Source organism: Ascaphus truei, chromosome 8 (genome assembly GCF_040206685.1).
Source record: "Ascaphus truei isolate aAscTru1 chromosome 8, aAscTru1.hap1, whole genome shotgun sequence".
NCBI lineage: Eukaryota > Metazoa > Chordata > Amphibia > Anura > Ascaphidae > Ascaphus > Ascaphus truei.
Window position 1 is genome coordinate 99054278 of NC_134490.1, and position 26949 is coordinate 99081226.

Sequence of the window (26949 nt, forward strand, 5' to 3'; positions counted from 1 at the left end):
GGAAGGCCTCCATTCGGCAAAAAGGCCTAGGCACCATCTAGAAGCTTGGAGAGAAAGAAGACTACATCTGCTGTACAACATCCTGCGGTGGAGGAACAAAGAATCCCCTTTGTATTATATGCCCCTGCCTAAGTCTCAGTCTATTGGGTAGGGGTATGAGTGATATGTTTCATAGTGGGGACTGTCTCCAGTCAAACTAGGGCCTGCTGTGAATGGAGGCGCTTGCACTGGAAAAGAACCCAGCCCGATGACATCCAAAAGCCTGTCCTGTTCCCCACAACATCGCAGAAGCTCAGCATCTCCTGGAACAACAGGTACTATGCACCATGACACCAGTAGCAAAGGCCAGATCTCCCAGAGGGATCATTGTTCAGGCTCAATGAGTCAAGTTTTACTTTTTGGGAACTTGATGCTTGCGGCCCAAGTAGACTACAAATATATATATTTATATATAAAGGATACGCATTTATTGTCACATATAAAGTGTCTGTGGAGTTACAGTAATACAGGAGTTACAGTAATGCTGGAGTTACAGTAATACTGGAGTTGGAATTGGAGGTGAAGAATACATGAAGATCTGCTCTCTGCACAACAACAACAACTGTGAGAACGTGACTTTCTAAATGCTCTGAAAATGTGTACGCTTCCTATCCACCTATACCTGGGAAGCCTCTCCCCCCGCAGCTCACTATGCCCTCCCTACTGCTTTTGTACGCTTCCTATCCTTCTATACCTGGGACGTCTCTCCCCCCGCAGCTCACTATGCCCTCCCTACTGCTTTTGTACGCTTCCTATCCTCCTATACCTGGGAAGTCTCTCCCCCCGCAGCTCACTATGCCCTCCCTACTGCTTTTTCTGTTTGCTGTTTCCTCACTCCTTTGTAAACGTATCTGTTCTCTCAAATTTCCCCACTCCCCTCATCTTTCCTCCCCTCCACCTATGCATGTGCCCATACACTGCCCCATTATTTATACACCTCTCTCCCAACAACGTCTTTGCTCCTCAATAAAAAGCACCCCTACAAATCCTCTATTCACACCCTCTTTCTACTCCTTCCTGCTGCTGGGGATATCACTCCTAATCCTGTACCCAGACATACACACACCTGCTCTCACCCACGCCTCCCTTCCATCTCTTCACCTGCTAATTGTGTTAACCCATCTAATTTAATCCTGACCAACCATAAACTCTTCTCACAAATCAAGCATCCCAATAGCGTGCACTCTTGGCTATTGTCCCACACCCACAGTCCCTCCTACCACCCATTGTGCCCAAGCCCTGCCATCTACAGCACTTATTCCCTCACCTGCTGTCTCTGTAAGGATGAGTCCCCGCTAGCACTGAGTGGGCGACACTTGCCGCGGTTATTTACATATACATTGGAAAAAAAAGCGAGAAAGCGCCCGATCCATGTGTAAAATCCAAATACAAAGTTTTAATATAAATGACAAGACAAATGCACACTCACAATTTGTCAATGCAAATAAAGCATTGTATGGGTAAACCCATGCGCCAACGTATAGCCTGCTCGCCGACCGCTTGCTCCGTTACGTCAGACCTCACTGCTGCCGGTGTGTCACGGTAGATCGTTCCTCCGGCAACTCAAATGAACAGTCTGTAGTTCCTGACAAGTTTTTTGTTGTATTACGTATTGCGTGCGGCTCAGGGAATGTTTTCCCCTTTCTGGCAATTGGCGTATGAGCTAGTCCACCACCATAGCTCAGTAAAACCTCAGTAAAATGTGTGTGTGTGGGATTGTGTGTGTGATTGTGTGTGTGTGATTGTGTGTGTGTGTTATTTGTGTGCAGGGCCGCCAACAGGGGGGACTGCCGGTTCTGGCATCCTGGGTGCCGTGGGTCAGGGGGCCCAGCCGCCCAGGCCCCCTGCGTGGCCTGGCCAGTTCATTAAAAAAAAACCCGCTGCACTCCAGGGACAGACAGGTTCCTGCAGCGGGGCAGGGCCGGCGACAACTGGGAAATCTCCTCACTATCACATTTATACCCTCTCATCACTTTGAGGATTGTGCATTAAGTTAAGCACTTTTTTGTTTATTCACTGCACCTTTTTGGGGAATTCTGCCCTATTTCCCTGAATTCTGTGTCCTCCCTTCACCTTCCTTTGAGGAGGAACGTATGTCTGTTTGCCCCTTTTCCCCGTCCCTCCTTTCCATTCTGTTGACCATGGACGGATTTCCATTTTGTGCAGATTTGGAATTGTTTGCCTTATACTCTGTGGGGGGCTTTTGAGATCCATTGGACCTTGTTCTGTTCTTATCCCAAGCTGATTGTGGTGCCTGAGGCACAGGCAGATAATGTAACTTGCCCAAGGTCACAATGGGAGATGACACTGGGTTTCAAATCAGGTCAAACCTGCTTCAAATGCAGTGACATTACTACTGACCTACTTCTTCAGCTCCAGTCTTTGTTTCAGTAAACAATTGCAAATGTAAACTTGAGAGAAATTTGCATTTACTGACAACACAATGGTAGTACAAGTAAAAGGAAAACTGGACAGTCAATCTACAAAACATACCTTATTCATGGCTCTTTCCCCTTGCTGCCAGGTCAGTGTATTTGTGGTTTTATGGAAAATAAATTGGACTGAGACAACTACTTACATTGGCAAATAATGTATATCACATATTCTGTCACCAATTGCTTTAGGCAGAATAACAATAAGAAGACAAAGATTAAATAAGATAGATTTGATTATAACACTTGTATAATCAATTATAGATACTGTTCTGCTTTACAAATTAGGGAAGTAGTTGTTCCATCACAGAATCACCATTCATCAGTATGTAGTAAACACAAAAAACAAAAGTAGTTGATTCTACGAAACTAGTTGGATGTAACACTCTATTGCCTTATATCTGCTTACATTGGCCTTTGTCTATGTATTGGCCTGTCCTGTTTTTATTTCATCCTGTGTGCTGTTTTGGACACTTGTGAGAGACTTTGTAAGACTGTTCAAACTTCCCTATTGAATCCACCACTGCTGTGTAGACAGTGACGTCATTACACAGCGTCCCGCGACGGAGCGGCATCGTGGCACGCTGAGGGCACCCCAGCAAGCTGCGTTTTAACCTCTGTGCAGAGGATACACCTGCCGAGGTACAGGAGCAGCTTCATATCGGCCAGGAAGCAGGAGCGATTTCACCGAGCCCCAGTACCAGCTGCTGAACCTGGCTGCATGAAGGGAAATCCCCTTGGGAGTGAAAAGACTGACGTCCTGCCCCAGAATCAACTGAGCTGCAGCAGCAGAGGGAAGCAAGCACCCGATTCTACAGTTAACAGCTGCCGAGTGGTAAACAGTGTGATACACACTACATGCCTTTTACCAACTTTTTTCATGTACGCAGATATATTACCCCCTTTTTAATTCTATAATATATTGTTGAATTTGCTTCACTATTTGGCGTTGTGCGCTGTTTTCTTTTGTTTCCATTCTATCAGTATGTAGTGTTGCACATTGATGATCACACCAACAAAGTAGTCCTCATCACTGCCCTACTGGACAGGGCACGTCACTTGGGTAGATAATGGGCGTTCTTTGTTAAACTCACTTGAATGAGAGTTCCTTTGTGGTAGTGCCCCAAATGACACTAAGGCATTTACTGAATAAAACCCAATGTCTTTTGGAAATCCCTCCTAGAAAATAATTGAGTACTCTGTTTTCCAATTAAAATGAGTTACAGGGAATGCACACATGGACATATTGAGCATGGTCAAAAAGTACAACATGTTGTAATGTTAATTTGTTTGCATAGGTGAATATTAAAATGTATACGTTGGCTTTGTTAGTATTTGTTTTATGTAAAGTACCCCATCTTGAATGGGATTGCATTATTAGGCCTAGGGGCAGGCTGTAAATATTCAGACTCAACAATCAAAAATCTTATGCATGACAAATATTATAGATACTTTTGTAGATGAGCTTCAGATACATAGGATTTATTTTACAAAGGATTCACCAATGTGAGCTTAATATGTTCTGTACATATACTGCTGCCTTTTTAGTAAGACCCTTGTTGCCATGTACACATGAGAAGAATGAGTGATGTTTTTTGATATAGAGCTCTGACAGTGAGCCAGATGTACACCTGGAAAGGTCTATATCCTCAGTGTGACTTTGTGCTGCTGCTGCTGCTGCTTCATTCAGCTGTTCTGGATCAGCCCTCACTGACACACCCTGTCGCTTCCTACTGAAGGCCTGCCCTTTCCTCCTGTCCTTTGCTGGATCAACTTGTTTATTTGGTTACTGTGACTCCTTGTATTCTGCTACCAGAGACCTGCCTGCTTTGATGTCTGCCTGCCTGCCTGATGACTCTACCTGCTTGCCCTAACCTGGGCCTGCCTGACCACTCTACCTGCCTGCTTCCTGCCTTGACACATACAGTCTGACCCTGCACCTTCCTGATACTTCTCACCGTGTACTACTACTGTCTAGCTTCAGCCACTGGAATCTACCTTGCTACACAGAGCCCACAGTGACGGGCCTGGCAAGTTCACATATATGAATGCAGTCAAAATTGTTTGTGTCTACTATTTTTGGGAACATTTTTACACATTCATGGCACACAAAAGGGGTGCATACTTTAATTTGTTTTATAACATGTAATTTCCACATGTGAGCTACCAATAACTTCCAAACACTGCCTCTAACTCCACACCCCAGCATCATTTTTTCTTGGTGAAAAATTGCTGCACATATAACACATCAAATTGAGTTTAGTACTTTGATTGGGGCATCAAAATACATTAATTTGTTAGGCCGCGCTTATAGTGCCGGCGACGTGACGTCGCCCGAAACCAAATACATTGCCGCCTCGTGCGCTTACAGTGCACGTGACGGCGACGTCGCGAAAATCTGAAGCCGGCAAAATTTGATTTTTCAAGGGTTGTCACGTGACGGCCCTTGAACAAATCAAATAGCCGGAATCCCGCGACCCCGCCACCCGGCGAAACATAACTTTTGCAGGTGGCGACGGGTGACGTCACCCGCCATGTCGCCGTCGCCAACGACGGCCCTATAGGCACGGCCTTAGTCTTCTGTGTGTCACTTTTACGATAACGTTGCTTTTAGCAACACTTTGTTCCTAATCCCACAGATGTTTCCAATTTACTGTTAGTATCCACCGACAAGCTTTTTAGCCTTACAGTTTTCTGTATTATTGTGTCAGGTTAAAGCAGTAATACTGCTTCCCCCTTTTTTTCTTTATTTGTATATGTAAAGCAGGTGGTAATGTATAATTCTACATTTTTACCTAAAATGGCAATTGTTTGCTGCTCCTGCTATAGATCTGTAAAAATCCTGATTGTGTGCCTAACATAATGGCAGCCATTCAGTTTCAATCAATCCTTGAGACAGTGTAACTCAGCAGCTGCAATGTATCTTTATATTACTAAGCCAACATTATCTATTACAGTTTACAGCTCAAACTGCTGGGAACATTGGCAACAAATTATTACAAACAGGGAAGTGTTGCAACGATCTAGTACTGCTTGGGAGGTGGGCGAAAACCTGATATAGAAATCAAAGTATGCTTTAAAACTCTTAAAAACCATAAATGCACAAACAATTATACGCTAAGGATCCAACAATCCAGTGTTTCCTATAAGATTATATGGTATTGTATTGATATATTGCAAATATTTGGTGTTGATTTTTTCCCCTGTCTCAACAGAATGTTAATGCAAATTGATATGATTGATTTGGACTGTACTCACTGCACCCCCAACCACCAACTCCCCATTTTACTTTCCTGTACCCCTCCCAAAGATTTCCGTTTCCCCTCCAACCCCTGCGAAACTTACATAACTTGAAATATTAAAATGAGGATTTCGTTAAAAGAAAATACTACCTACAGTAGGTGGGAAGCAGGTGGTCTTTGCTGAGCCACGTTATTTCAGCTTTGGGACTCCCAGCTTCCCGAGATACTTACAGGAGAACCTCATGCCGGGATGTCCTTCATGTTTAAAGGATGATGTCACATCTTCCTACTGGCTCCAATGCCGCAGGAGATTGGAGCTGCCATATTGCGTGCCTTGCCGGGCTGCAGAGGTAAGTATCCTGGGAAACAGGGGGTACCCCGAGATGAAATTACCGCAGTCCAGCTCCGGAGACCACATGTTTCCCACCTAATAACAATAATAATCCCTAGGTGGAAATGCATCGTTAATATATTTCCTTTCCAAAAGTTATGGTCATTAGTCTGCAAGCAAATAGAAAACCTACAAAATTACAGGAAAGTTAACATATTACCACAAATATAACTTTACAGCCTTATTTTCCTTTAACTACCATGGATGGTTTGAAGATCATAGTACATTTTCCTCAAACCAGGCAGTATACATCAGCTACAAAATGTTGTCTCTGGATTTGAGTTGAGTTGGTCTCTCTGCATTAGAGAGGCTAACTCTGTGATGGCCCTGTGACACCCAAAGAGTTATACAAATGCGTATTATCTGTGTACTTACCCCAGCAAAGCAGAAATCGATATACAAATCCATACTTAAGGAAGCTGGAAAATCTGCTTGAGAAATGGAAATGTATTCAGATGATTTTCTTATTTTGTACCTTTGGTAACTGGAAAAAAAAAAAGAAGTTATTTCAGTATTAGATATTTTAAGAGTAATGTTCACAACAAAATAAAAAGCAAAATGAGGGAAAATGATGTAAAGTACAGAACATCGTGTAGTCATAAGGCGTTCGGATATGAACAAGGAAATCCATGTACAGTACAAAACGCGTAACATTAGAAGAGTCTATGATGTAATCTGTGGAACTTTCCTTATGTAACTCCTCCTTTTTACAGACAGCGGGAGAAAAGGCAGACACAGTATATGATGCAGACACAGTATATGGATGGTCCAATAGGTTTACTGCATCCTTAATAACTTGGCCAACCTGTGATTCTCAGCAGAGGAACAACACATACAACTTACAATGAAATACAGTGCCCGATAATGCTGTGCAGGTGTAAGTCAGTGTTAGTGGTGCATTAGTCACCCACTCCTGGGTATATTGGCTTTATGATGGTACCGGCACACTGTGGGAGCTCTTTGTGTACTAACTGTTGCAAGCCTTTACTTTGTAAAGGGTGCTTCGGTACTGCTGGGCTTTGTAGCCATTGAGTCCAGACTAACTAGCTGCCACATGCACACTCTGCAATCCTCGACCGAACATGATAGGCCCACACAGATCTCCCTCAACATGGCCACCCCCCCTTCTAAAGGGTCCTCTCCCACTTAGTCCCAGCTCTTCCACAGCCGTTACCATTGGCTGCTATATGTCTATAGCACATTGGAGAGGAACCTGTGGGCAGTGCAAGTGTGTTACACTTAAAAGAGCTGTTGTTTGGCCTATAGTTTATATTCTGGGCTGGCTTCGATCACAACTCATTATGTTTCAGTTATTTCCCTTTCTATAGTATTAACAACAAAAGCAATCATAGAAACTCGGTAATTTAACTCAGGGGTGCGCAAACGGGGTTGGGGGTGAGATTTTTTAGGGGAGCAAAGTGATTATAGAGGCCCCGCACTCTACCCCAAGGCATTTAAATTAAATGCCGGAGGACCATGCAAGGACTCTGTAACTCACTTACCGTGATTCAGCCAGCTTCGGCAACGCGTTACCATGGCAACGCAGTGTCAAATGACCCCGTGGTGTAATTTGACGCCCATCGCTATGGCAACGCGGAATCACGCTACGTGACATCTCATGACCCCCCGGCGTCATTTGACACCGGCACACAGGTAAGGTGGGCGTGAGCACTGCGGGAGAGCAGGCACGGGGAGCAGCACCAGAAGTTTGCGCACTCCTGATTTAACGCAAAGTTAAGAGGAGTGGTACTTTTTTTTATGTCTGTGACACAACTTATGTATTGCATTGCTTTAGTCACATAGAAATGTGTGGCAAAACACACCAACAGGAAAGTGCTTCATTTGCCTTAAAAGGATCAGTGTAATAGTATTAGGTTTTGCAGAATACCATTACATCGAAATCTGTGCTTCACAATATAAGAAATTAAAAGGTCTAATTTAAAGAAAACAATTCCATTTCCTTTTTTATATTAATGTACAGTATGTGCATTTTTTTTATTACTTAAATGTTTTATTGAGCATTTTTTTATACATACAAAATAAGGTAAACAAAACATACAACACAAAAAGGGGGATACAATAATACAAATAACTGGTTGTGGAACAATAAAGGAGGGGGAGATCAGGGAGGGGGGAAGGGGTAGCATTTGTAACAATATAGCACTGTACACAACAATTTAAATACCACATGTATCACTCTGTTCCAAGTATTCTAATCTATATATGGGGATATACCTGCATGGCGAAACCAAGGAGCCCAAATATCAGAGAATTGTGAGGTAGAGCCGTTCAGATAGGCTGAGAATTTTTCCATATAGACTATATGCCACATTTTGTTATTTATTTGGTTGAAGGATGGGGGGGGGGGGGCAGGTTGTTTCCAATTTTTGGCAATTGTTCACCGTGTAGCGTTTAAAATTTGGGATATTACTCTAGCTTTTTTTTGGGGAGATATCGGCCATTGGTTTTCCTAGCAATATATATACTGGGTCGTGTGGGACAGTGATTTCTAGGATCTTGTGTATTAAGGTGAACACTTCCGTCAATGTTTGTTGGATTTTGGGACATGACCAGAATATATGCAGAATATTCCCCACTTCACCACAACCACGCCAGCACAGAGGGGAAACACCTGGGAGAAAAGAGTGCAGCCTGGCATGAGTCATATACCATCTGAATATTAACATGTAAATATTCTCCTTTATCACAACGCATGATTAATTTTTGGAAGCAGCTTCCCAGATGTCTTTCCAGATATCGAGATCTATACAGACGTTTTCCCAGGATACCATACAGTTATCGGGGGTTTGGTTGCTCTTGATAGAGGATAAACTGTGATATATTATGGAGATGATGCCCTTTGTGTGGGGCTGGTGTAGACACCAGTCCTCATACAAAGTTAAAGCCTGGGGTTGACTTGGTTTGTAGACTGATTGAATATAATGCCTAACCTGCAGAAATCTGAAGAATTCGGAGGAGAGGATATCGTGGTTTGTTTGTAGCGAAGCGAATGGGGGGACTTTCCCTTGGGTGAGGATATCCTTAACTCTTGTGAGTCCTTTTTGAACCCAGGTATGGGAGTGCGGGTTTCTTGTGTAAAAAGGAAGGGAGGGGTCAGAGAATAGGGGTTGCATGAGGGAAGGAGTATCGGTTAGTTGGAACCTGGATTTGAGGGAATCCCAGAGATTACATGCAAAGGATATCACCGGGTTCTGGTAAATCTCGGTTGTTCTAGACACGAGGTGGGCAACCCTGTCGCCAATCGCCACAAGTGGCAAATTGGCCATGAAAGTGTGGCGAATTTAAGTTTGCCAGCTCCCACAGTAAAATAAACTTTTCCCTCACGGCGTGTGCTGGTTTTCCGCTTTCTGAATGAGTCACTGACGCAACACAGCCGTCCAATACCCCGCTCTGACTTCAGCTGCAGTCTAGACCCGACCTTGAACTGTTATTTTTTATGGGAGCTAAAATTTGTAGTGACGCAAATAAACGAACAGCATGGTGTGGCGATTTTCACTTCTCATTCGCCACACCTGTGGCTACATTGAAAAATAGGTTGCTCACCTCTGGTCTAGACTTTTTATTGAGCCAGAGAAGATTCTTTATTTTACATGGGGAACAAATCAAATCAGTATGTGCATTTTTAATTGTAATTGTTCTCTTATGCATTCAATCAAGGGCCATTTCTTAAAAGCGTTCCTTCTAATGCAAGCGGCCCCTTAAAAGAAGAAACAAAGTTATTTTATTGTAACACTTGTTTTTGTTTGAGATTTAGCTGATCAAATGTTCTCTTGAGCGATGGCCTCTTGATTTCTCTCTGCTCGTTTAATTTCCTGGATCCTCTTAGCTTTGGCAGGTGCTCTTTCTCAGATGTCTAAAAGTCTATTGACTTTTGGAACATGAAAGCGGAGCATTTTTTTGTCAAAAAGTGATTGACAGAATACATTTAAGCTTAAAGTGCAATCATTTTTTAAATATCAAGGTTTTTGCTGCCTAACCATTAACTAAGCATAACATGATTTCAAAGGAGAAATCATTGCTGAGTATGTTCTTTTTGTGCCTTGATTTTCTGGGTGTATGACACAAATATTTTAGAGGGATTGCTGTTTTTAATAAGAACATGTGTGGGCAAATGCCCTTTGCTATCACCTTCTGATGTCCCAACGCTATAAATTGGAGTCAACACCAGACTCGGTATGAAATACTTTAGCAATGCAAGCAGTATTATAAGGACACTGGACATCCCCCCACCATTTCAAAGGCTAAGAATTAGAAGTTATACGAATTAATCCATCTTGACAATTATGACACAGGAAGTATAATACTGAAGCGCATAGAGATGACTTGTTCTACAAGAAAACTGCCCACATATATACAAATATATTCCGGGACAATACAAGGAGCTTTCAAAATAACTATTCATCCCAAGGGCAGTACAAAGGACTCGGGGGCCTCCCTTAAGGTTGGAGGAAAGGAGATTTCACCAGCGAAAAAGGAAAGGGTGCTTTATAGTAAGGGCTGTTAAACTGTGGAATTCATTACCCATGGAGACTGTGATGGCAGATACAATAGATTTGTTCAAAAAAAGGTTGGACATATTTTTAGAAAGGAAATGTATACAGGGATATACCAAATAAGTATACATGGGAAGGATGTTGATCCAGGGATTAATCCGATTGCTAATTCTTGGAGTCAGGAAGGAATTTATTTTTCCCCTTATGAGAAATCATTGGATGATGTGACTCTGGGGTTTTGTTTGCCTTCCTCTGGATCAATAAGTATAGATATATGATCAAATATCTGTTGTCTAAATTTAGCATAAGTTGAACTTGATGGACGGAAGTCTTTTTTTTTCAACCTTATCTACTATGTAACTATATAACTCCTTCCCTGTTATTCTTTGTGACAATAAACAAAGTGGCTGTGTTGCAAAAAAAGTTAGCAGAAATGTATCTGCTAGTTGAAAAAAAAAGCATCATATCAGTAATGGTGCATCCAGCAGGGGGCTAGTCTGCGTGTGCTCACAGCCAGGTAACACAATCATATAGCAGTAATGGTGTATCCAGCAGGGGGCTAGTCTGCGTGTGCTCACAGCCAGGTAACACAATCATATAGCAGTAATGGTGTATCCAGCAGGGGGCTAGTCTGCGTGTGCTCACAGCCAGGTAACACAATCATATAGCAGTAATGGTGTATCCAGCAGGGGGCTAGTCTGCGTGTGCACACAGCCAGGTAACACAATCATATAGCAGTAATGGTGTATCCAGCAGGGGGCTAGTCTGCGTGTGCACACAGCCAGGTAACACAATCATATAGCAGTAATGGTGTATCCAGCAGGGGGCTAGTCTGCGTGTGCACACAGCCAGGTAACACAATCATATAGCAGTAATGGTGTATCCAGCAGGGGGACTAGTCTGCGTGTGCACACAGCCGGGTAACACAATCATATAGCAGTAATGGTGTATCCAGCAGGGGGCTAGTCTGCGTGTGCACACAGCCAGGTAACAATCATATAGCAGTAATGGTGTATCCAGCAGGGGGCTAGTCTGCGTGTGCACACAGCCAGGTAACAATCATATAGCAGTAATGGTGTATCCAGCAGGGGGACTAGTCTGCGTGTGCACACAGCCAGGTAACAATCATATAGCAGTAATGGTGTATCCAGCAGGGGGCTAGTCTGCGTGTGCACACAGCCAGGTAACAATCATATAGCAGTAATGGTGTATCCAGCAGGGGGCTAGTCTGCGTGTGCACACAGCCAGGTAACACAATCATATAGCAGTAATGGTGTATCCAGCAGGGGGCTAGTCTGCGTGTGCACACAGCCAGGTAACAATCATATAGCAGTAATGGTGTATCCAGCAGGGGGCTAGTCTGCGTGTGCACACAGCCAGGTAACACAATCATATAGCAGTAATGGTGTATCCAGCAGGGGGCTAGTCTGCGTGTGCACACAGCCAGGTAACACAATCATATAGCAGTAATGGTGTATCCAGCAGGGGGCTAGTCTGCGTGTGCACACAGCCAGGTAACACAATCATATAGCAGTAATGGTGTATCCAGCAGGGGGCTAGTCTGCGTGTGCACACAGCCAGGTAACACAATCATATAGCAGTAATGGTGCATCCAGCAGGGGGCTAGTCTGCGTGTGCACACAGCCAGGTAACACAATCATATAGCAGTAATGGTGTATCCAGCAGGGGGCTAGTCTGCGTGTGCTCACAGCCAGGTAACAATCATATAGCAGTAATGGTGTATCCAGCAGGGGGCTAGTCTGCGTGTGCACACAGCCAGGTAACACAATCATATAGCAGTAATGGTGTATCCAGCAGGGGGCTAATCTGCGTGTGCACACAGCCAGGTAACAATCATATAGCAGTAATGGTGTATCCAGCAGGGGGCTAGTCTGCGTGTGCACACAGCCAGGTAACACAATCATATAGCAGTAATGGTGTATCCAGCAGGGGGCTAGTCTGCGTGTGCACACAGCCAGGTAACAATCATATAGCAGTAATGGTGTATCCAACAGGGGGCTAGTCTGCGTGTGCACACAGCCAGGTAACACAATCATATAGCAGTAATGGTGTATCCAGCAGGGGGCTAGTCTGCGTGTGCACACAGCCAGGTAACACAATCATATAGCAGTAATGGTGTATCCAGCAGGGGGCTAGTCTGCGTGTGCACACAGCCAGGTAACACAATCATATAGCAGTAATGGTGTATCCAGCAGGGGGCTAGTCTACGTGTGCACACAGCCGGGTAACACAATCATATAGCAGTAATGGTGTATCCAGCAGGGGGCTAGTCTACGTGTGCACACAGCCAGGTAACACAATCATATAGCAGTAATGGTGTATCCAGCAGGGGGCTAGTCTACGTGTGCACACAGCCAGGTAACACAATCATATAGCAGTAATGGTGTATCCAGCAGGGGGCTAGTCTGCGTGTGCACACAGCCAGGTAACACAATCATATAGCAGTAATGGTGTATTCAGCAGGGGGCTAGTCTGCGTGTGCACACAGCCGGGTAACAATCATATAGCAGTAATGGTGTATCCAGCAGGGGGCTAGTCTGCGTGTGCACACAGCCAGGTAACACAATCATATAGCAGTAATGGTGTATCCAGCAGGGGGCTAGTCTGCGTGTGCACACAGCCGGGTAACAATCATATAGCAGTAATGGTGTATCCAGCAGGGGGCTAGTCTGCGTGTGCACACAGCCGGGTAACACAATCATATAGCAGTAATGGTGTATCCAGCAGGGGGCTAGTCTGCGTGTGCACACAGCCAGGTAACACAATCATATAGCAGTAATGGTGTATCCAGCAGGGGGCTAGTCTGCGTGTGCACACAGCCAGGTAACACAATCATATAGCAGTAATGGTGTATCCAGCAGGGGGCTAGTCTACGTGTGCACACAGCCGGGTAACACAATCATATAGCAGTAATGGTGTATCCAGCAGGGGGCTAGTCTGCGTGTGCACACAGCCAGGTAACACAATCATATAGCAGTAATGGTGTATCCAGCAGGGGGCTAGTCTACGTGTGCACACAGCCGGGTAACACAATCATATAGCAGTAATGGTGTATCCAGCAGGGGGCTAGTCTACGTGTGCACACAGCCAGGTAACACAATCATATAGCAGTAATGGTGTATCCAGCAGGGGGCTAGTCTACGTGTGCACACAGCCAGGTAACACAATCATATAGCAGTAATGGTGTATCCAGCAGGGGGCTAGTCTGCGTGTGCACACAGCCAGGTAACACAATCATATAGCAGTAATGGTGTATTCAGCAGGGGGCTAGTCTGCGTGTGCACACAGCCGGGTAACAATCATATAGCAGTAATGGTGTATCCAGCAGGGGGCTAGTCTGCGTGTGCACACAGCCAGGTAACACAATCATATAGCAGTAATGGTGTATCCAGCAGGGGGCTAGTCTGCGTGTGCACACAGCCGGGTAACAATCATATAGCAGTAATGGTGTATCCAGCAGGGGGCTAGTCTGCGTGTGCACACAGCCGGGTAACACAATCATATAGCAGTAATGGTGTATCCAGCAGGGGGCTAGTCTGCGTGTGCACACAGCCAGGTAACACAATCATATAGCAGTAATGGTGTATCCAGCAGGGGGCTAGTCTGCGTGTGCACACAGCCGGGTAACACAATCATATAGCAGTAATGGTGTATCCAGCAGGGGGCTAGTCTGCGTGTGCACACAGCCAGGTAACACAATCATATAGCAGTAATGGTGTATCCAGCAGGGGGCTAGTCTGCGTGTGCACACAGCCAGGTAACACAATCATATAGCAGTAATGGTGTATCCAGCAGGGGGCTAGTCTGCGTGTGCACACAGCCAGGTAACACAATCATATAGCAGTAATGGTGTATCCAGCAGGGGGCTAGTCTGCGTGTGCACACAGCCGGGTAACACAATCATATAGCAGTAATGGTGTATCCAACATGGGGCTAGTCTGCGTGTGCACACAGCCAGGTAACACAATCATATAGCAGTAATGGTGTATCCAGCCAGGTAACACAATCATATAGCAGTAATGGTGTATCCAGCAGGGGGCTAGTCTGCGTGTGCACACAGCCAGGTAACAATCATATAGCAGTAATGGTGTATCCAGCAGGGGGCTAGTCTGCGTGTGCACACAGCCAGGTAACACAATCATATAGCAGTAATGGTGTATCCAGCAGGGGGCTAGTCTGCGTGTGCACACAGCCAGGTAACACAATCATATAGCAGTAATGGTGTATCCAGCAGGGGGCTAGTCTGCGTGTGCTCACAGCCAGGTAACACAATCATATAGCAGTAATGGTGTATCCAGCAGGGGGCTAGTCTACGTGTGCACACAGCCAGGTAACACAATCATATAGCAGTAATGGTGTATCCAGCAGGGGGCTAGTCTGCGTGTGCACACAGCCAGGTAACACAATCATATAGCAGTAATGGTGTATCCAGCAGGGGGCTAGTCTGCGTGTGCTCACAGCCAGGTAACACAATCATATAGCAGTAATGGTGTATCCAGCAGGGGGCTAGTCTACGTGTGCACACAGCCAGGTAACACAATCATATAGCAGTAATGGTGTATCCAGCAGGGGGCTAGTCTACGTGTGCACACAGCCAGGTAACACAATCATATAGCAGTAATGGTGTATCCAGCAGGGGGCTAGTCTACGTGTGCACACAGCCGGGTAACACAATCATATAGCAGTAATGGTGTATCCAGCAGGGGGACTAGTCTGCGTGTGCACACAGCCGGGTAACACAATCATATAGCAGTAATGGTGTATCCAACATGGGGCTAGTCTGCGTGTGCACACAGCCGGGTAACACAATCATATAGCAGTAATGGTGTATCCAGCAGGGGGCTAGTCTGCGTGTGCACACAGCCGCGTAACACAATCATATAGCAGTAATGGTGCATCCAGCAGGGGGCTAGTCTGCGTGTGCACACAGCCAGGTAACACAATCATATAGCAGTAATGGTGCATCCAGCAGGGGGCTAGTCTGCGTGTGCACACAGCCAGGTAACACAATCATATAGCAGTAATGGTGTATCCAGCAGGGGGCTAGTCTGCGTGTGCACACAGCCAGGTAACACAATCATATAGCAGTAATGGTGTATCCAGCAGGGGACTAGTCTGCGTGTGCACACAGCCAGGTAACACAATAATATAGCAGTAATGGTGTATCCAGCAGGGGGCTAGTCTGCGTGTGCACACAGCCAGGTAACACAATCATATAGCAGTAATGGTGTATCCAGCAGGGGACTAGTCTGCGTGTGCTCACAGCCAGGTAACACAATCATATAGCAGTAATGGTGTATCCAGCAGGGGGCTAGTCTGCATGTGCTCACAGCCAGGTAACACAATCATATAGCAGTAATGGTGTATCCAGCAGGGGGCTAGTCTGCGTGTGCACACAGCCAGGTAACAATCATATAGCAGTAATGGTGTATCCAGCAGGGGGCTAGTCTACGTGTGCACACAGCCAGGTAACACAATCATATAGCAGTAATGGTGTATCCAGCAGGGGGCTAGTCTGCGTGTGCACACAGCCAGGTAACAATCATATAGCAGTAATGGTGTATCCAGCAGGGGGCTAGTCTGCGTGTGCTCACAGCCAGGTAACACAATCATATAGCAGTAATGGTGTATCCAGCAGGGGGCTAGTCTGCGTGTGCACACAGCCAGGTAACACAATCACATAGCAGTAATGGTGTATCCAGCAGGGGGCTAGTCTACGTGTGCACACAGCCAGGTAACACAATCATATAGCAGTAATGGTGTATCCAGCAGGGGGCTAGTCTGCGTGTGCACACAGCCAGGTAACAATCATATAGCAGTAATGGTGTATCCAGCAGGGGGCTAGTCTACGTGTGCACACAGCCAGGTAACACAATCATATAGCAGTAATGGTGTATCCAGCAGGGGGCTAGTCTGCGTGTGCACACAGCCAGGTAACAATCATATAGCAGTAATGATGTATCCAGCAGGGGGCTAGTCTACGTGTGCACACAGCCAGGTAACAATCATATAGCAGTAATGGTGTATCCAGCAGGGGGCTAGTCTGCGTGTGCACACAGCCAGGTAACACAATCATATAGCAGTAATGGTGTATCCAGCAGGGGGCTAGTCTGCGTGTGCACACAGCCGGGTAACACAATCATATAGCAGTAATGGTGTATCCAGCAGGGGGCTAGTCTGCGTGTGCACACAGCCAGGTAACACAATCATATAGCAGTAATGGTGTATCCAGCAGGGGGCTAGTCTGCGTGTGCACACAGCCAGGTAACACAATCATATAGCAGTAATGGTGTATCCAGCAGGGGGCTAGTCTGCGTGTGCACACAGCCAGGTAACAATCATATAGCAGTAATGGTGCATCCAGCAGGGGGCTAGTCTGCGTGTGCACACAGCCGGGTAACACAATCATATAGCAGTAATGGTGTATCCAGCAGGGGGCTAATCTGCATGTGCTCACAGCCAGGTAACACAATCATATAGCAGTAATGGTGTATCCAGCAGGGGGCTAGTCTGCGTGTGCACACAGCCAGGTAACACAATCATATAGCAGTAATGGTGTATCCAGCAGGGGGCTAGTCTGCGTGTGCACACAGCCAGGTAACACAATCATATAGCAGTAATGGTGTATCCAGCAGGGGGCTAGTCTGCGTGTGCACACAGCCAGGTAACACAATCATATAGCAGTAATGGTGTATCCAGCAGGGGGCTAGTCTGCGTGTGCACACAGCCAGGTAACACAATCATATAGCAGTAATGGTGTATCCAGCAGGGGGCTAGTCTGCGTGTGCACACAGCCAGGTAACACAATCATATAGCAGTAATGGTGTATTCAGCAGGGGGCTAGTCTGCGTGTGCACACAGCCAGGTAACACAATCATATAGCAGTAATGGTGTATCCAGCAGGGGGCTAGTCTGCGTGTGCACACAGCCGGGTAACACAATCATATAGCAGTAATGGTGTATCCAGCAGGGGGCTAGTCTGCGTGTGCTCACAGCCAGGTAACAATCATATAGCAGTAATGGTGTATCCAGCAGGGGGCTAGTCTGCGTGTGCACACAGCCAGGTAACACAATCATATAGCAGTAATGGTGTATCCAGCAGGGGGCTAATCTGCGTGTGCACACAGCCAGGTAACAATCATATAGCAGTAATGGTGTATCCAGCAGGGGGCTAGTCTGCGTGTGCACACAGCCAGGTAACACAATCATATAGCAGTAATGGTGTATCCAGCAGGGGGCTAGTCTGCGTGTGCACACAGCCAGGTAACAATCATATAGCAGTAATGGTGTATCCAACAGGGGGCTAGTCTGCGTGTGCACACAGCCAGGTAACACAATCATATAGCAGTAATGGTGTATCCAGCAGGGGGCTAGTCTGCGTGTGCACACAGCCAGGTAACACAATCATATAGCAGTAATGGTGTATCCAGCAGGGGGCTAGTCTGCGTGTGCACACAGCCAGGTAACACAATCATATAGCAGTAATGGTGTATCCAGCAGGGGGCTAGTCTACGTGTGCACACAGCCGGGTAACACAATCATATAGCAGTAATGGTGTATCCAGCAGGGGGCTAGTCTACGTGTGCACACAGCCAGGTAACACAATCATATAGCAGTAATGGTGTATCCAGCAGGGGGCTAGTCTACGTGTGCACACAGCCAGGTAACACAATCATATAGCAGTAATGGTGTATCCAGCAGGGGGCTAGTCTGCGTGTGCACACAGCCAGGTAACACAATCATATAGCAGTAATGGTGTATTCAGCAGGGGGCTAGTCTGCGTGTGCACACAGCCGGGTAACAATCATATAGCAGTAATGGTGTATCCAGCAGGGGGCTAGTCTGCGTGTGCACACAGCCAGGTAACACAATCATATAGCAGTAATGGTGTATCCAGCAGGGGGCTAGTCTGCGTGTGCACACAGCCGGGTAACAATCATATAGCAGTAATGGTGTATCCAGCAGGGGGCTAGTCTGCGTGTGCACACAGCCGGGTAACACAATCATATAGCAGTAATGGTGTATCCAGCAGGGGGCTAGTCTGCGTGTGCACACAGCCAGGTAACACAATCATATAGCAGTAATGGTGTATCCAGCAGGGGGCTAGTCTGCGTGTGCACACAGCCAGGTAACACAATCATATAGCAGTAATGGTGTATCCAGCAGGGGGCTAGTCTACGTGTGCACACAGCCGGGTAACACAATCATATAGCAGTAATGGTGTATCCAGCAGGGGGCTAGTCTGCGTGTGCACACAGCCAGGTAACACAATCATATAGCAGTAATGGTGTATCCAGCAGGGGGCTAGTCTGCGTGTGCACACAGCCGGGTAACAATCATATAGCAGTAATGGTGTATCCAGCAGGGGGCTAGTCTGCGTGTGCACACAGCCGGGTAACACAATCATATAGCAGTAATGGTGTATCCAGCAGGGGGCTAGTCTGCGTGTGCACACAGCCAGGTAACACAATCATATAGCAGTAATGGTGTATCCAGCAGGGGGCTAGTCTGCGTGTGCACACAGCCGGGTAACACAATCATATAGCAGTAATGGTGTATCCAGCAGGGGGCTAGTCTGCGTGTGCACACAGCCAGGTAACACAATCATATAGCAGTAATGGTGTATCCAGCAGGGGGCTAGTCTGCGTGTGCACACAGCCAGGTAACACAATCATATAGCAGTAATGGTGTATCCAGCAGGGGGCTAGTCTGCGTGTGCACACAGCCAGGTAACACAATCATATAGCAGTAATGGTGTATCCAGCAGGGGGCTAGTCTGCGTGTGCACACAGCCGGGTAACACAATCATATAGCAGTAATGGTGTATCCAACATGGGGCTAGTCTGCGTGTGCACACAGCCAGGTAACACAATCATATAGCAGTAATGGTGTATCCAGCCAGGTAACACAATCATATAGCAGTAATGGTGTATCCAGCAGGGGGCTAGTCTGCGTGTGCACACAGCCAGGTAACAATCATATAGCAGTAATGGTGTATCCAGCAGGGGGCTAGTCTGCGTGTGCACACAGCCAGGTAACACAATCATATAGCAGTAATGGTGTATCCAGCAGGGGGCTAGTCTGCGTGTGCACACAGCCAGGTAACACAATCATATAGCAGTAATGGTGTATCCAGCAGGGGGCTAGTCTGCGTGTGCTCACAGCCAGGTAACACAATCATATAGCAGTAATGGTGTATCCAGCAGGGGGCTAGTCTACGTGTGCACACAGCCAGGTAACACAATCATATAGCAGTAATGGTGTATCCAGCAGGGGGCTAGTCTGCGTGTGCACACAGCCAGGTAACACAATCATATAGCAGTAATGGTGTATCCAGCAGGGGGCTAGTCTGCGTGTGCTCACAGCCAGGTAACACAATCATATAGCAGTAATGGTGTATCCAGCAGGGGGCTAGTCTACGTGTGCACACAGCCAGGTAACACAATCATATAGCAGTAATGGTGTATCCAGCAGGGGGCTAGTCTACGTGTGCACACAGCCAGGTAACACAATCATATAGCAGTAATGGTGTATCCAGCAGGGGGCTAGTCTACGTGTGCACACAGCCGGGTAACACAATCATATAGCAGTAATGGTGTATCCAGCAGGGGGACTAGTCTGCGTGTGCACACAGCCGGGTAACACAATCATATAGCAGTAATGGTGTATCCAACATGGGGCTAGTCTGCGTGTGCACACAGCCGGGTAACACAATCATATAGCAGTAATGGTGTATCCAGCAGGGGGCTAGTCTGCGTGTGCACACAGCCGCGTAACACAATCATATAGCAGTAATGGTGCATCCAGCAGGGGGCTAGTCTGCGTGTGCACACAGCCAGGTAACACAATCATATAGCAGTAATGGTGCATCCAGCAGGGGGCTAGTCTGCGTGTGCACACAGCCAGGTAACACAATCATATAGCAGTAATGGTGTATCCAGCAGGGGGCTAGTCTGCGTGTGCACACAGCCAGGTAACACAATCATATAGCAGTAATGGTGTATCCAGCAGGGGACTAGTCTGCGTGTGCACACAGCCAGGTAACACAATAATATAGCAGTAATGGTGTATCCAGCAGGGGGCTAGTCTGCGTGTGCACACAGCCAGGTAACACAATCATATAGCAGTAATGGTGTATCCAGCAGGGGACTAGTCTGCGTGTGCTCACAGCCAGGTAACACAATCATATAGCAGTAATGGTGTATCCAGCAGGGGGCTAGTCTGCATGTGCTCACAGCCAGGTAACACAATCATATAGCAGTAATGGTGTATCCAGCAGGGGGCTAGTCTGCGTGTGCACACAGCCAGGTAACAATCATATAGCAGTAATGGTGTATCCAGCAGGGGGCTAGTCTACGTGTGCACACAGCCAGGTAACACAATCATATAGCAGTAATGGTGTATCCAGCAGGGGGCTAGTCTGCGTGTGCACACAGCCAGGTAACAATCATATAGCAGTAATGGTGTATCCAGCAGGGGGCTAGTCTGCGTGTGCTCACAGCCAGGTAACACAATCATATAGCAGTAATGGTGTATCCAGCAGGGGGCTAGTCTGCGTGTGCACACAGCCAGGTAACACAATCACATAGCAGTAATGGTGTATCCAGCAGGGGGCTAGTCTACACTGGCGACACACTTTATTCGAGCTTGGCTAGTCCCACGAATTCGGGTATACCCGGGTGTATTGAGGTTTGTGACTGTTTTCTGCCCGAGTGCATTGAGTTATTTTCCAAGCAGGGATTGAAGCATTTTATTCCCGCTGGCTGCAATACTGCACAGTATATATATATAAACTGCATTACAATTCATGAATTTATGCCATCTGGTAGACACGCGAAGCATTGCAGCCTATTAAATCCTAATCATTATCATTTAACAGATCAGCCGCCCATCAGCCAGGCATGAACCCAGGCTGGGAAGGCAAATGCAACGGGGCATGTCAGAGGTTAGGAGCGGCGCATTCCAGGTATCTGCCAGGTACATACCGGGTATTTGCTCGAATAAAGTGTGTCGGTGCAGTACGTGTGCACACAGCCAGGTAACACAATCATATAGCAGTAATGGTGTATCCAGCAGGGGGCTAGTCTGCGTGTGCACACAGCCAGGTAACAATCATATAGCAGTAATGGTGTATCCAGCAGGGGGCTAGTCTACGTGTGCACACAGCCAGGTAACACAATCATATAGCAGTAATGGTGTATCCAGCAGGGGGCTAGTCTGCGTGTGCACACAGCCAGGTAACAATCATATAGCAGTAATGGTGTATCCAGCAGGGGGCTAGTCTACGTGTGCACACAGCCAGGTAACAATCATATAGCAGTAATGGTGTATCCAGCAGGGGGCTAGTCTGCGTGTGCACACAGCCAGGTAACACAATCATATAGCAGTAATGGTGTATCCAGCAGGGGGCTAGTCTGCGTGTGCACACAGCCGGGTAACACAATCATATAGCAGTAATGGTGTATCCAGCAGGGGGCTAGTCTGCGTGTGCACACAGCCAGGTAACACAATCATATAGCAGTAATGGTGTATCCAGCAGGGGGCTAGTCTGCGTGTGCACACAGCCAGGTAACACAATCATATAGCAGTAATGGTGTATCCAGCAGGGGGCTAGTCTGCGTGTGCACACAGCCAGGTAACAATCATATAGCAGTAATGGTGCATCCAGCAGGGGGCTAGTCTGCGTGTGCACACAGCCGGGTAACACAATCATATAGCAGTAATGGTGTATCCAGCAGGGGGCTAATCTGCATGTGCTCACAGCCAGGTAACACAATCATATAGCAGTAATGGTGTATCCAGCAGGGGGCTAGTCTGCGTGTGCACACAGCCAGGTAACACAATCATATAGCAGTAATGGTGTATCCAGCAGGGGGCTAGTCTGCGTGTGCACACAGCCAGGTAACACAATCATATAGCAGTAATGGTGTATCCAGCAGGGGGCTAGTCTGCGTGTGCACACAGCCAGGTAACACAATCATATAGCAGTAATGGTGTATCCAGCAGGGGGCTAGTCTGCGTGTGCACACAGCCAGGTAACACAATCATATAGCAGTAATGGTGTATCCAGCAGGGGGCTAGTCTGCGTGTGCACACAGCCAGGTAACACAATCATATAGCAGTAATGGTGTATCCAGCAGGGGGCTAGTCTGCGTGTGCACACAGCCAGGTAACACAATCATATAGCAGTAATGGTGTATCCAGCAGGGGGCTAGTCTGCGTGTGCACACAGCCGGGTAACACAATCATATAGCAGTAATGGTGTATCCAGCAGGGGGCTAGTCTGCGTGTGCACACAGCCAGGTAACAATCATATAGCAGTAATGGTGCATCCAGCAGGGGGCTAGTCTGCGTGTGCACACAGCCGGGTAACACAATCATATAGCAGTAATGGTGTATCCAGCAGGGGGCTAATCTGCATGTGCTCACAGCCAGGTAACACAATCATATAGCAGTAATGGTGTATTCAGCAGGGGGCTAGTCTGCGTGTGCACACAGCCAGGTAACACAATCATATAGCAGTAATGGTGTATCCAGCAGGGGGCTAGTCTGCGTGTGCACACAGCCGGGTAACACAATCATATAGCAGTAATGGTGTATCCAGCAGGGGGCTAGTCTGCGTGTGCACACAGCCAGGTAACAATCATATAGCAGTAATGGTGTATCCAGCAGGGGGCTAGTCTGCGTGTGCACACAACCAGGTAACACAATCATATAGCAGATTAGGAGCATAGCACACTGGAAAAATGGTCAAATCCTACAAATATATTCTGGAAAATCAAAATCACATGTTGGTGCCATAATAGCCCCTAGCACTTATATGTGACAATAGGCACAATAAAGTTGTATGATTTTTATATTTTCTTGGTGTGCTCTGCACCTATTATTCCGGATGAAACAGATGCCAGAACTTTAACTAAATAATGCACTTCAGCATCACTGATATTACCATTTTCATCAACAATATCACAATTCAAGTATGTATTCCTCCTGACTGGAGAAGAAAGTAAGGGTTTCTTAATGATATTAGTTTAGATTTCACATTGTATAAGTTCTATTGCACATATACATGTTTTAAATAATCACCCTGCATTTAGCTGTAGTGTATTGATTGGTCTGTTATAACAGATATACTAACTTTAAAAGACTGAAATCAGTGAGATTGAGCCCCAAAACTGTCATTCAATGGAAAAGTTCTGAATTTTATGAGCTTGACTCCACTAAAGCCCAGGGTACTGCTGATGCTAAAAAATAAGTGCGACTGACTTTAAATCCACGAGGGTTTCTCAAGAAGAAAATAAAGTCCATCATAACATTTGCAAATGTTGACACACAGTCGGCTATAACAGGGTGTGGGGTGTTTAACTACAGTGCTCACACCTGGGTTTGGCAGTAATGAGAAAGCATAAATGACTACCTTTATCTGCCAACCATTAATAAGTCACATATCTAGGTTGCCTAGTTCCACTAATGAAATTCAATGTTTGTGGTTTAACCTCTGTAGCGAGGCTTGAAACACGTTATTTTGCATTGAAATAAAGTTAAGCCAGTGGCCTCTGAAGAGATTCCCGGTCAACAGCCATTGTAGCATAGTTAACCTCCTGTTTTACTTTACACTGTTGTGTACACAGTAAGTACTATGTAAAAACAGATGACATAATATAGAATTTGTTTTCTAGATTTTTACCTATATTCTACACACAACAAAGGTGTCACACCTCAAAATGATTGCTAAACATTAGCACAGGAAGCTAAACTCTCTTCTCTTCCATAAGCAGAAACTTGTATTTCTACTTGGAAACGTATTATGGTATTCTATTATTATAATACTTATTCAAAATGGAATATGAAGTTTGTGATGAAAAAAGGGGATTAGAGGTAGACTACTACGATGTACATATATACAATAACTTGCAGGTCAACACTATAGTGCATAGTTTATTAGTGCGTTTGTCATTTTTCATATGCTTTAAAAACATATATTATCACACATATTGATAACTTCACATACACTACTACTGACTGAACAGAGCCTCGCAGGCAAGGGTTCACTGCTTATTGGATATATATATATATATATATATATATATATATATGTAACACTGCTCCCCCCCCCCCCTCCTCTCCCCTCTGGGAGATCTGGCCTTGTTACTGGTGTCATGGTGCTTCATACCTATTCGGTTCCCTGGAGATGCTGAGGGTCCGCGTTGGTATGACGAAACAGGACAGGCTTTTGAATGTCTTCAAGCTGCAGTATTCTCTGGTGCTTGCGACTCCATTCACAGCAGGCTCCAGCGTGGCCGGAGACAGTCCTCCCTGTGAAAGTCATCATTCATACCCCTACCCAATAGACTGTAGACTCAGGATATATGAACAGGATCCTCTTTATTGCAGATAGCATCCACTGCAGATGGTATTACAGTGAATGCATTATATTCTAGCACAGGTCCCAGACCTCTGGATGGTGCCTGGCCTCTTCTCAGAATTGAGGCCTCCCAGGCCTGCTTGTTATTCTCTTCAGCCCCCCTGAGGACATGTCTCACTCCCTTGAGGGAGAGACTCAAACTGCTATAATATGGAGCTGCTTCCTCCCTAGTGCAGAGGGGGAGGGCACAAGGTCTGCACCCGGATTGGCTGCACACAGACCAAGTTCCACCTCCACCCTTGTCACTCAGGGGGGCTGCCAGAGGGTGGGGGAAACCCAAGATGATAGCCTGCCACAGCCTGCAGCTATCAGGACTTACATGACAGGGAGGGGCAGAAAGATAGCCAATACCAGCCATGGCTACACTCTCCCCTAGGTGAAAAACCCCATGTCTCACTGGGATCCAATTTGGGGCACCATTCATCAACCTGGAGCCTGAAATACAACACAAGGTTACATATCAAATGGTATAGACCAGGGGAGCGCAAACTTTTTTTTTTATAACTTGTATTTTATTATACATAAATGCATGATATACATAAAAAAAAGACCGCAAACGTTTTAAGCTGCGCCCCCTTGTCAGGCCTCACCCGGTCTCGAGCCCCCTCTCCTACCTTCCACATGCATCAAACGATATGTGACCCGCTGGCAACCTCACGTCACATGACCCCACGGCGTCATTTGCCACCGCGTTGCCATGGAGACGCGTCTGAAACAAGCTAAGTTTCCTTGTTGCATAGGCCTCGCGCAATCCCCCGGCATTAAATGCCCGGGGGGAGAGCACAGGGCCTCTGCAACGGCCCGTGACCCCCCAGACAAAACTCCCGCCCCCCCTGGGGGGCACGGCCCCCAGTTTGCGCACCACTAGTATAGACATTAACCATTGTCAGAATATAGCAGACATTACTACAGGGCCATCCACTGATTACAGTGATGAAACAAACAATATTCTCCCAGCATGAAGAACAATAAGATCCCTATTTCATAAGCACCGGCCCATCGAAATCCTTGTCCCATACTCAAATCCTTTGGCCCATACAAAAATGTATTTTAGGAGGACCAGGCCTCTGGCGGAGTTCTCCCCGATCCTTATAGATACTCTGTCCCACTACCCATTCCCTCATGATGGTACAGGTTCGGGACTCATCTATAAATACTTGTTGAGTAGTTTTAGATTTCAGATGGTGCAGTACCGCCTGTTTTAACCATTTGTCCCTATTGGCCTCGAGTTAATCCATAATGGGTACTGGTACATAGGGGAACTCGTACCACTACTGACGGTATCTGAGTATTATAGCCCAGTCAGCTCTGCTAAATTTTAACAATTTTCTGTCAGTACCTCGGCCTGGCAAAACCCAAAATTGAGGTTCCCTAGGGTCCACCTCTTGGTACAGTGTTCCCTTAGGTGTTACTACACCCAGCCTGATTTGCACCACCCTCACAGCAATGCTCCACCACAGGACCGTCAACCAGAAGGAACCTAGTCCTATTTATACTGGCGGTGTATCCCTGAAACATAGGGTCCCACCACTTGAGGCGTTACCAGGACAGATGTTCTGGGGTTTGGCTCTGAGAGTACACTCCAGACATTGCTGACTGCTGAGATAATGATGACTCTCTAAAGGACTTAAAGGATCCAGGGGATTTAGCCACAGGTATTCAGCTTGAAGCTGGTATTTCCCCCTCTGAGTCATCAGACCAACCATCCATTCCCCCCAAATCCCAGTCTCTTAGATCAGTGGATAGACTAGGGGACACATTATCACTGGGGTAATGGGACAACACATAGATGGGGTTGGCAGGGGCAGCACTAGCACCCACAGCACGGGCAGATGTAATGGGGGTGGTCATGATACTGTCCTGAACAGGGGTGGCCTTGGAAGGT

The 26949-nt window shown here is 46.4% G+C and overlaps 1 protein-coding gene across 1 annotated transcript in view; it reads right to left on the reverse strand.

Annotated features, from left to right (window-relative positions):
* RHOBTB1 (Rho related BTB domain containing 1) overlaps nucleotides 1–26949 on the reverse strand; it is a 126471-nt gene that overhangs the window by 84129 nt on the left and 15393 nt on the right. Inside the window, exon 2 of the mRNA XM_075612966.1 lies at nucleotides 6480–6588. The gene's annotated coding sequence lies outside the window, so the exon portion shown is untranslated. The remainder of the gene's footprint in view (nucleotides 1–6479; nucleotides 6589–26949) is intronic.